The following is an 11636-nucleotide window of genomic DNA, read 5'->3' on the forward strand; positions in this document are numbered from 1 at the left end:
CACGGCGAAGGCCCAGGTTCGATTCCACACATGAATATAATGCGTGAAGCCCATTTCTGATGTCCCCGCCGCACTATTGCTGAAAGATTGCAAAAGCGGCGTAAAACCACACTCACTCACTCACTCACCCACTCTAACCATCCCGCCACACCAGGTCGCCCCCACCCCGAAGGCTGGACGAAAGGCCGAAGAAGAGGGTAAGGCCGGGGTCGTTCAACAGCGGATTCATGGCATGTATGAGTCTGTTACACCTCACTGAACACCCAGCATTAATCTGAACATACAAACTCTGAATATCAATCGGAGTACGTTGTGTTGACACATACAAAGATACGTGCAAGCTACATAACATTCAAGAAACAAGCCTTTATGCCCTCAAGCTTGGCTGATTCAAAGTGTGTCATGTCCATACACCTTAAGTTCAAATATGTGCTCCATAAGAGAACGTGGTACTGGTGTGCCAGGCCCGTAGTGTAGGGATGCGGTAATGTAATGTGTGAGGCTAAAGTCTTAAATGTGTGTTGAGTAAACAGGACCTGTTGCACGTCCTTATATACCCACCATACCAGATATCTCGACAGCTGAAGTGTTAAAAACACTTATGCGCATTTTGATGACGCAGTTGTATGTTTGAATAATGTTGTTTTTCCTGTTTTACTACGGACGAGGACCAACTGCTACTACAGACGGATCGTCTCCTACTTTAATAACACTGGGAGAGGGGAAGGGCTGAAGGTGTGGAGGGGTGTCCGTCGTGAGCGGTGGCTAGGAGGGGTGTGGGGCTAGGGGTGGGGTGTTGGTGATATGGGGGAGGGGTGGGGTGGAGAGATGTGGGATACAAGGGTTGTTTAGGTGCATTTTTCATCTCAGATGTTCAGAGGCATGCATAATGTCAGAATACAGGTGAATCCTGGGGATTGCCTAAAAGTCGGGCCAAGAAAAGTCGGGCCGGGCCGGGCCAGCGGGTAATACTAAAAATGGATTGCAGAATAATAAAACGGAATGTCCAGAAACGGATAGTTTTGCTCATTTAATTGAGTTAGGATCAAAATGTATCTTCAGCAATGTAATAAACTGATAATTATAGCTACATACCGAGAGTTCATACCGAAAAGTCAGTGTCTTGACTGTGTCTTTACTTTGATGATAAGGTTTCTCACCGACCTCAGCGTGCAGGGGTGTGGTGTCCTGGGCAGGAATTCGAAATGACAGTGTTTTGACTACTCTTCTTTCATTAATTAACGTGTTTGGCATACCTAATTAACCTTTACTAGTTCATGTTAAACCAACACAGGGTGTTTTCTGCAAGTGGATATTCGCGAATGTCATAGGACTGACACGACACGTATTAATAACTGTCAAAGCGCTTCTAAAATTACAACACATACTTTACATCTATAGGCTACTCATAATATCATATCTACCTATATAACACTTTAGTGTCTCATATTGCAGTAGCAAACACGGTGCTCAAAAGTAAAGCCCTTTTCCCTCTACATTCTCAACATAGTCTCTATCAGAAGTGTTTGGCTTGTGTTGGGTCCGACTTAGCCCGGGCGGTCAAAATCAACTTTAAACACACATATGTGTCTTCAAATGTGTTTACATCTATAGATTAGTGTTATATCTACCTATATACCACTTTATAATGTCACGGTACATCGTATTTAAAGAAAACAAGGTGCTCAAAGTCAAGTATTTTTACTGTATTTTTTTATGAAAATCTATGTCAGAAGTGTTGGGTCCGACTTGTCCCGGGCGGTCAAAATCACCTTAAACCTCACAAATGTATCTTCAAATGTGTTTACGTCTATAGATTAGTGTTATATCTTCCTATATACCACTTTATAATGTCACGGTACATCGTATTTAAAGAAAAGAAGGTGCTCAAAGTGAAGCCCTTTTCCCTCTACATTCTCTATCAGAAGTGTTTGGCTTGTGTTGGGTCCGACTTTCCCCGGGCGGTCAAAATCAACTTTAAACACACAGATGTATCTTCAAATGTGTTTACATCTATAGATTAGTGTTATATCTACCTATATACCACTTTATAATGTCACGGTACATCGTATTTAAAGAAAACAAGGGGCTCAAATTGAATCATTTCTACTTTATTTTCTTAAGAAAATCTATGTCAGAAGTGTTGGGTCCGACTTGGCCCGGGCTGTCTAAATCATCTTAAACCTCACAGGTGTATCATCAAATGGATTTAGATCTATAGATTAGTATTATATCTACCTAAATACCACTTTATAGTGTCTCAAATCGCTGTAACAAAGAAAACAAGGTGCTCAAAGTGAAGCCCTTTTCCCTCTACATTCTCAACATAGTCTCTATCAGAAGTGTTTGGCTTGTGTTGGGTCCGACTTGGCCCGGGCGGTCAAAATCAACTTTAAACACACAGACGTATCTTCAAATGTGTTTACTTCTTTGGATTAGTGTTATATCTACCTATATACCACTTTATAATGTCACGGTACATCGCATTTAAAGAAAACAAGGGGTTCAAAGTGAAGCATTTTTACTGTATTTTCTTAAGAAAATCTATGTCAGAAGTGTTGGGTCCGACTTGGCCCGGGCTGTCTAAATCATCTTAAACTTCACAGATGTATCATCAAATGGATTCACATCTATAGATTAGTATCATATCCAACCAAATACCACTTTATAGTGTCTTGGGTTGCACAGACCACTTTCGCACCTTTCGGAAACACATTAAATGGCCTGGCCGGGCCCGTGTGCGAAATACGCATCAGTCGGAAAGCGCACGTTAAATCTCCAAAGTAAGTAAGTAAGTTTTTATATATAAGCAACCCCTAAAGCCCCCTCTTGGGTTGCACACACTACTTTCGCACCTTTGGGAAACACATTAAATGGCCTGGCCGGGCCCGTGTGCGAAATACGCATCAGTCGGAAAGCGCACGTTAAAATCTCCAAAGTAAGTAAGTAAGTAAGTAAGCATTTGAATTATTGTAGGCGAAATGAGGTGTAGGCGAAATGAGGGCAAGCCCAATGACTAGAACTAAGATGACACGGGGAAACATGCTGTGGACCATTGTCACAACATGGGGTCGGCTCACTATACATTACACAAGCCCGATAATCTTCAGGGGCTAGTTCCCAGTCTTGCTTGGCAACGGTAAGTAAGTAAGTAAGTAAGTAAGCAAGCAAGCAAGCAAGCAAGCAAGCAAGCAAGCAAGCAAGAAGCAAGTAAGTAAGTAAGTAAGTAAGTAAGTAAGTAAGTAAGTAAGTAAGTAAGTAAGTAAGTAAGTAAGTAAGTAAGTAAGTAAGTAAGCAAGCAACTTTGCTTTACAGTCGTGATGTTTAAGATTATTAACCACCCGGGACAAGTCGATCCGACAGGTTGAATGATACGCAAGTGTACTTGTTCTAGGTGTGTGACGTGGATACACATATATATATAAGCGTATAGAAGAAACGTCAACAGACTTGTAACTATGTATAAAATAATAAATAAGCCATGTCCTTCATATATAACTGATCTTATACCACCAGCTGTTTCAGGCCAATGGAATAATCTATCATCAGGAATCAGGGATAGTCCGTCAATATGTTATTTTAAAGCTGTCGCATCTGAGCAGCCTACATCAACACCTATGCACTATAATTGCGGTGAAAGATCTACAAACATATTGCACACTAGATTGAGACACCACAATTGTAGCACACTAAATTCCAACCTGTTTCGTGTTAATTATCTGATACTATTTCCTGTAAATGCGGAGCTCCTTGTGAAAATTCATTCCATTTCTTCTTCCAATGTACCTTATATGATGATATTAGGGAGACATTACTGAGAGCTATCGATAATCTTGGAGGACAAAAAACTCTAAATAGTATTCTTTTTTGTGATCCAAACTTAGATGTTTTCCTGAATACCAAAATATTATTGTCTGCACACAAATTTATTGAAACGACTAACAGATTCAGTAGCTAGCATATTAGTGTTTCCAAACTGTTAATCATTAATATTGTTAAATCTATATACAACACTAACATGTATAATATTAGCATATGTATGAGATGCACACTGTCTTCACTTTCCAGCACATTGTACATATCCTTCATATGAGCACTGTATATATAAATTCATATTGCGCACTATGTTTCCACAATGTGATGCTTCAACTGTAAATTGTTAATTTTAATTATGCAATATTATGTATAACTGTATAACAGGTCCTAACACATCTGTTTTGTCATGTATCACACGCTATACAGTCGAACCTCGCTAATCCGGACAATTGCTTTTTCTAAAATGTTGTCCGGATAAACGAGTTTCTGGATATCTGAATACCTTGTTATCTGACCAGGAGTCCTTCCCCTACCTCAATTCTACCGAGGCATATGTGTGAATGAATGGCAAAAATATGATTTATGAAGGATCGACCAATTACTAATAAAATACATTGTGCTGTGACAGCGCACTGCATTATTGAAACGGCTGAAGAAATGCATATGTAGCCTAGTTTAGACTATGCACTTGTTTTGTGTACAGATACGACGGCGAGATTGGGGCAACCTTACACGCATGAACATTAATAGCCATGTTTTACCTGTACTAGTTGAGACCCAAGGTTGAAGTCATTCATGTGTGAAAAATGTTGTCGAGGCATCTGTAAACGGCTAAAGAAATGCAAATGTAGCCTAGTTTAAACTATTCACTTGCTTTGTGTACAGGTGTGACGGCGAGGTAAGGGCAACCTGACACACATGAGCATTAATAGACATGTTTACCTGTACTTGTAGTTGACTGCCAAAAATGCTGTCGAGGCATCTGTACATCTTCTTTGTCGAATAGCATTATTAAAGTACATCAAGATGAGACATCATGCACATTCATACATATTTGTTGAGCACGAAACCTTGAAGTGTAGCCAGGACATTTCCTCGAAACTATGGGCGGCCATGTAGCTTCAATATGTTATAAATTATATCACTGAACATAGGTCAAGGTATATTCAGTAAACAAAGATCTGAAGGGCTGTATTTCCTTCATCGAACACACTATGCGTTCATCACAGTTTGTGACGGATTACGGATACGAACGAACTAGCACTTGTTTGGCAGGTAGGTTTTGTTAAGATTTGTTATCTTGTTCTCTCTCTACCCTCTACTTCCTTAATCACAATATAAATCCTAAAAAGACTTTCGGGCCTAACAATTTAAGACCCTCTGTTTCTGTATTTACTAGATATAATACTAATCTAAAGATGTGAATCCAAGTCGGACCGAACACTTCTGACATAGATTTTCTCAAGAAAATACAATAAAAATGCTTCACTTTGAGCACCTTCTTTTCTTTAAATACGATGTACCGTGACATTATAAAGTGGTATATAGGTAGATATAATATTAATCTAAAGATGTGAATCCATTTGATGATACATCTGTGAGGTTTAAGTTGGTTTTGACAGCCCGGGCCAATTCGGACCCAACACTTCTGATATAGAATTTCTTAAGAAAATACAGTAAAAATGCTTCACTTTGGGCACCTTGTTTTCTTTAAATACGATGTACCGTGACATTATAAAGTGGTATATAGGTAGATATAACACTAATCTATAGATGTAAACACATTTGAAGATTCATCTGTGTGTTTAAATGTGATTTTGACAGCCCGGGCCAAGTCGGACCCAACACAAGCCAAACACTTCTGATGGAGACTATGTTGAGAATGTAGAGGGAAAAGGGCTTCACTTTGAGCACCTTGTTTTCTTTATTACAGCGATCTGAGACACTATAAAGTGGTATTTAGGTAGATATAATACTAATCTAAAGATGTGAATCCATTTGATGATACATCTGTGAGGTTTAAGTTGATTTTGACAGCCCGGGCCAAGTCGGACCCAACACTTCTGACATAGATTTTCTTAAGAAAATACAATAAAAATGCTTCACTTTGAGCACCTTGTTTTCTTTAAATACGATCTCCGTGACATTATAAAGTGGCATATAGGTAGATATAACACTAATCTATAGATGTAAACACATTTGAAGATACATCTGTGTGTTTAAAGTTGATTTTGACCGCCCGGGCCAAGTCGGACCCAACACAAGCCAAACACTTCTGATGGAGACTATGTTGAGAATGTAGAGGGAAAAGGGCCTCACTTTGAGCACCTTGTTTTTTGTAAGTACAGCGATCTGAGACACTATAAAGTGGTATATAGGTAGATATAATAATAATCTAAAGATGTGAATCCATTTGATGATACATCTGTCAGGTTTAAGTTGATTTTGACCGCCCGGGCCAAGTCAGACCCAACACAAGCCAAACACTTCTGATCGAGACTATGTTAAGAATGTAGAGGGAAAAGGGCTTCACTTTGAGCACCTTGTTTTCTTTAAGTACATCCATCTGAGACACTATAAAGTGGTGTTTAGGTAGATATAATACCAATCTATAGATGTAAACACTTTGAGCACCTTGTTTTCTTTAAATACGATGTACCGTGACATAATAAAGTGGTATTTAGGTAGATATAATACTAATCTAAAGATGTGAATCCATTTGATGATATATCTGTGAGGTTTAGGTTGATTTTGACAGCCCGGGACAAGTCGGACCCAACACTTCTGACATAGAATTTCTTAAGAAAATACAATAAAAATGCTTCACTTTGAGCCCCTTGTTTTCTTTAAATACGATGTACCGTGACATTATAAAGTGGTATATAGGTAGATATAATATTAATCTAAAGATGTGAATCCATTTGATGATACATCTGTGAGGTTTAAGTTGGTTTTGACAGCCCGGGCCAATTCGGACCCAACACTTCTGATATAGAATTTCTTAAGAAAATACAGTAAAAATTCTTCACTTTGAGCACCTTGTTTTCTTTAAATACGATGTACCGTGACATTATAAAGTGGTATATAGGTAGATATAACACTAATCTATAGATGTAAACACATTTGAAGATTCATCTGTGTGTTTAAATGTGATTTTGACAGCCCGGGCCAAGTCGGACCCAACACAAGCCAAACACTTCTGATAGAGACTATGTTGAGAATGTAGAGGGAAAAGGGCTTCACTTTGAGCACCTTGTTTTCTTTAAGTACAGCGATCTGAGACACTATAAAGTGGTATTTAGGTAGATATAACGCTAGTCCTTAGGTGTAAACACATTTAAAGATAGATCTGTTAGGTTTAAGTTGATTTTGACAACCCGGGCCAAGTCGGACCGAACACTTCTGACATAGATTTGGTTAAGAAAATACAGTAAAAATGCTTCACTTTGAGCCCCTTGTTTTCTTTAAGTACAGCGAGACACTATAAAGTGGTATGTAGGTAGATATTATACTAGTTTATAGATGTGAATCCATTTGATGATACATATGTGAGTTTAAAGTTGATTTTGACAGCCCGGGCCAAGTCGGACCGAACACCTGTGTGACTGGTGAGAGTATAGGGAGAAGAGGTCTAATGAACCAACGTGTCTGCTTTAAATATAAGTCGATCAGTGACATAATAGAGAGGTATTTACTTATATATAGAACGTTCCTATAAATATAAACACTATGCTCACAGATGGAACGTTGTATCACGATAGCTAGAAGTATTTGATACGTTTCAAATCTTTTTTCGTTTAACGATTGCTCTTTTACATGTCACCAAGATCAGCGACGCTTACACACTGCTCCACTTTCTGGTTTTCAAGCGATTTACTCCGAATTACTTTTTTATGGTGCACTTTTTTGTTTGGTGATTGTTCAGTATTGTCATGTGTGTATGTTGCTTCAATTATATGTAGGTATGATCGCCGATAATGAATTAATTAGCCAGTATCACTTTGGCCCGTCTTGGCCCGGCCCGGCCCGGCCCGGCCCGACTTTTAGGCAATGCCTGGATCCTGTCGACATGCAGATGAAGCACACCTCGTCGTGGCCTTAGGGTATCACTCGTACAAGGATTACACAAGACACTGTTCTGCGAGGATATCTCCGCTACATAGACACACTGAGGGCTTGTGGCATGGCAATCACTTGCCTTGTTGTATACCGGCTATATTTGTCGGACGGTAGACCCACTGGTGGCGTTATGGCATGGCAATCTCTTACCTTGTATACCGGCTATATTACACGGACGGTAGACCCAGTCGTGGCGTTGTGGCACGACAGCCCCTCACCTTGTTGTATGCCGGCTATATTACACGGACTAGACCCACTGGTGGCGTTATGTCACTTACCTTGGTGTATAACGGCTATATCTGTTGGGCGAGATGAAAAATCCCTTTGGAATACCTTTCAGTCTCGGCTCAGCCTGTCGTAGTGACGTCGTGGTGTGGAGCAATGCACTCCCCAACCCGGTGTGTTTGTCAGTAAACATGTTCTGACATACGACCCTCGCTATACTGAAGCAATGCTGCACAGCCTAATAAATAATGCCATAATGCTATAAATAATGTACATAAATAAATAAAATAAATAATAAATAAACAATGTACATAAACTAATTATTAAATAAATAATGTAGTGACATAACTACATCAGAGAATAAACAAGGCCTTTGTAGAAAGTGGTCAAATGTAGCATATGTTATATGTTATATGTCACGCATTGGTCCTCCACTTAACACTCGGTGTCATGGTAACATATAAGAAGTATATAAACGGTTCTCGTCAGTTGTGATATGTGTCAACCAGCTGCAGTTATAGAATATATGTTATATTTGGGACAACACTTTCTTAGTAAAGTACAAATTCGAGTACTTTTCGTCGATTAGATGCCTTACACTGAGAAGTGTTGGTTCGAATCCCAGATGGTATTCAAACAAAAAGTATCAGAATGTATACATTACTAAGAAAGTGTAATCCCCAAAATACTTCTTACAAGTTACCATGACACCGAGTGATAAGTAGGGGACCAATGCGTGACCTGACTGCACAGTCCCTGCCCGTTGTTGTCATGTATTGGTTTTGACAACCGTGATTGTATTATTGCTCTCTTAACATACATGCATCATGCTAGCCGGGTTGCCTGCGTGGACACACAGGCCTCATGTGTTTCATCCGCATCCCGCTGCATCCAGGAGCCTCGTGCCGCACACCTCGGTAGCTGATCAGGAAACACGATGTGTCGGTAATAATAAAAGTACTAGCCTGGCAACCATCCAATTGCATGTCAGCCACATACCCCTGTACATACGTCAGACCAGATTGGACCGCCTCCGTGGTCTAGTGGTAGAGAGCGGAAAGTCCGGGGTTCGATCCCGTCCTCGTCATAGCAAAAGACGTTAAACGATGGTACTTGTTGTTACCCTGTCTGGCGCTGGATATTAAGGGGCTAAAACAAGGACTGGTCGGTTAGGAGTCAGTATACTGTGTTTGAGTGAGGTATTTATGTTAAAGTGCGGTATGGTATCTCAGTGGGCTGGCACTATAAATCGGCATCAGTCCGGACCACTATAAGCAACCACACACACATACACACACACACACGTGCACGCACGTCGCTATAGAATAATCTTAGACGCAACGTTAAACCCCATTTGACCTCACCTCATCTCAGACCGTATATCCTCACCCTTGCCCCGTGCTCCATGTCGCCTGACTGACTCTCCCACCCCCACCCTGTAGCTCCACCATCTCATCCACCCCTGCATGAAACAACGCACTCACTCCTCTTCGCTCCTGACACACCAATTTCGTTCCTCTATCTCGTCCTAACTCAGTCTTTCTTTAAACATCCACATCATTACCCTGACGCCTGAACCATATGTTTACTCTTAATCTCTATCCCCTTCATCAAACACCACCGACACCTCAATCAACATCTCCAATAGCAATACCAAGGTGGGGAACACCAGCTTTGAATCGAACCCGGCCTTTCGGCGTGACGAGCGAACGATCTAACCACTTGGCTACCCCACCGCTCCTCTTGGAAGACAAGTAAGGCCTCTTTTGGGCTAGTGTAAATGTACAAATCACATACGACCTCAACCTAAATCAGGAGAGATAATGTGAATGTGTAGTGCTGACTATGAGTGTTGTTGACATTATAGTGTTGATGATGGATCGCCTGCTGCCGGTCGAGACAGGCTACTTAGACAAGGCTTACATACACACTGACATGGTCCCTGTCCTGACCTGATCCACATTTGGGTGGCCCCAGCACCTAAAGCCTGTCTCTGTAGGGTGGAATAGACTCACCGCCCAATGATGTTTAATAAGATCGTGTATCATTCCAACAGCCTGTTACTAAACACTAACGTGTATGACTCTACAGGCCGGTATTGAACAGCATCGTGTATCATTCCAACAGCTTGTTACTAAACACTAAAGTGTATGACTCTACTGGCCCGGTATTGAACAGCATCGTGTATCACTCCAACAGCTTGTTACTAAACACTAAAGTGTATGACTCTACAGGCCCGATATTGAACAGCATCGTGTATCATTCCAACAGCCTGTTACTAAACACTAACGTGTATGACTCTACTGGCCCGGTATTGAACAGCATCGTGTATCACTTTCAATGCCTTCAAGTACGTTTTTGATAACCAAGCAATTCCTGTTTCCATAATCCTTAAAATAAATAGCCCACGTCCACTAGCGGACTACTGTCTTCGCTTGTGTTGCATTATTGCATTGAACAATGTCATTAATTTTCACACTGTGTCTACAGTTTTTATATGCATTGGTGATTAAATAAGCAGTCTGTGAGGCTGCTAATCAGAATTGGAGGTAGTTGCATTTAAACAGTGGCATTTTTTAGATCCCTGGACGCAACGTATATTTGAGGCAGCCGCCATTTTAAGACAGGCATTTATTTACGGTTTTACGGTATAGAGTCACCTAGGTCAGGAACTGGGCCAGCCGCACCTTTTCCCTCTGCCGGTTTCAAATCTGCATGTTTGTTGTAGACTATGTTTGTCGTAAGAGGCTACTATGTTTGTCGTAAGAGGCGACTATGTTTGTCGTAAGAGTCGACAATGTTTGTCGTAAGAGGCAACTATGTTTGTTGTAAGAGGCGACTACGTTTGTCGTAAGAGGCGAATATGTTTGTCGTAAGAGGCGACTATCTTTGTCGGAAGAGGTGACAATGTTTGTCGTAAGAGTCGACAGTAGTATAGTCTCAGTCCGCAGGAACCCTTTTTGGTTGAGGGAGGATGAGGAAAAATAGGGATTGGCTGATCCAAGTCACGTGATCAGATAGGATGACTCATGACACGTGGCCTCGTCGTTTCAAATAGCCCGCGCTCGCTAGAGCGTGCGACCTGGTTTGATACAGGGTGTGTGTTGAAAGTACAATCATACCACAATAGATACGGGTTGTGTCAACTTGACATACGCCGGGTAATGTAGGGGGAAAAAAATAATGTACGTCTAGCTGGATCAAATCCATCTTATACTGTCTACAAGTTGTACACCATGAACGTTAGACAGCCTGTATGGAAAAGGCATAGAAGAAATAGATAAGATTACACAATCAGCAAGCTAGCAGTGTCGTTTGATTACATTTAGCGCGCAAGAACGAGGTAGTCAATCACCCGCGCTGCGTACTATTGTGAACCATTTGTAAAGAATTATTCAGCCCTGTCCCGACTTGCATAGTTGATGTTTCAATGCTAGCTTTTCCATTTAACGCGATGACAAATAAGCCCTACGGTT

The 11636-nt window shown here is 40.8% G+C and overlaps 1 protein-coding gene across 1 annotated transcript in view; it reads right to left on the reverse strand.

The window, feature by feature from the left end:
* LOC139447296 (sucrase-isomaltase, intestinal-like) overlaps positions 1-8319 on the reverse strand; it is a 33421-nt gene extending 25102 nt beyond the window's left edge. The window contains exon 1 of the mRNA XM_071228587.1: positions 8214-8319. The gene's annotated coding sequence lies outside the window, so the exon portion shown is untranslated. The remainder of the gene's footprint in view (positions 1-8213) is intronic.
* Between the last annotated feature and the right edge of the window lie 3317 nt (positions 8320-11636).

Source organism: Haliotis cracherodii, unplaced genomic scaffold (genome assembly GCF_022045235.1).
Source record: "Haliotis cracherodii isolate W230 unplaced genomic scaffold, xgHalCrac1.p SCAF_7, whole genome shotgun sequence".
NCBI classification, from domain to species: domain Eukaryota; kingdom Metazoa; phylum Mollusca; class Gastropoda; order Lepetellida; family Haliotidae; genus Haliotis; species Haliotis cracherodii.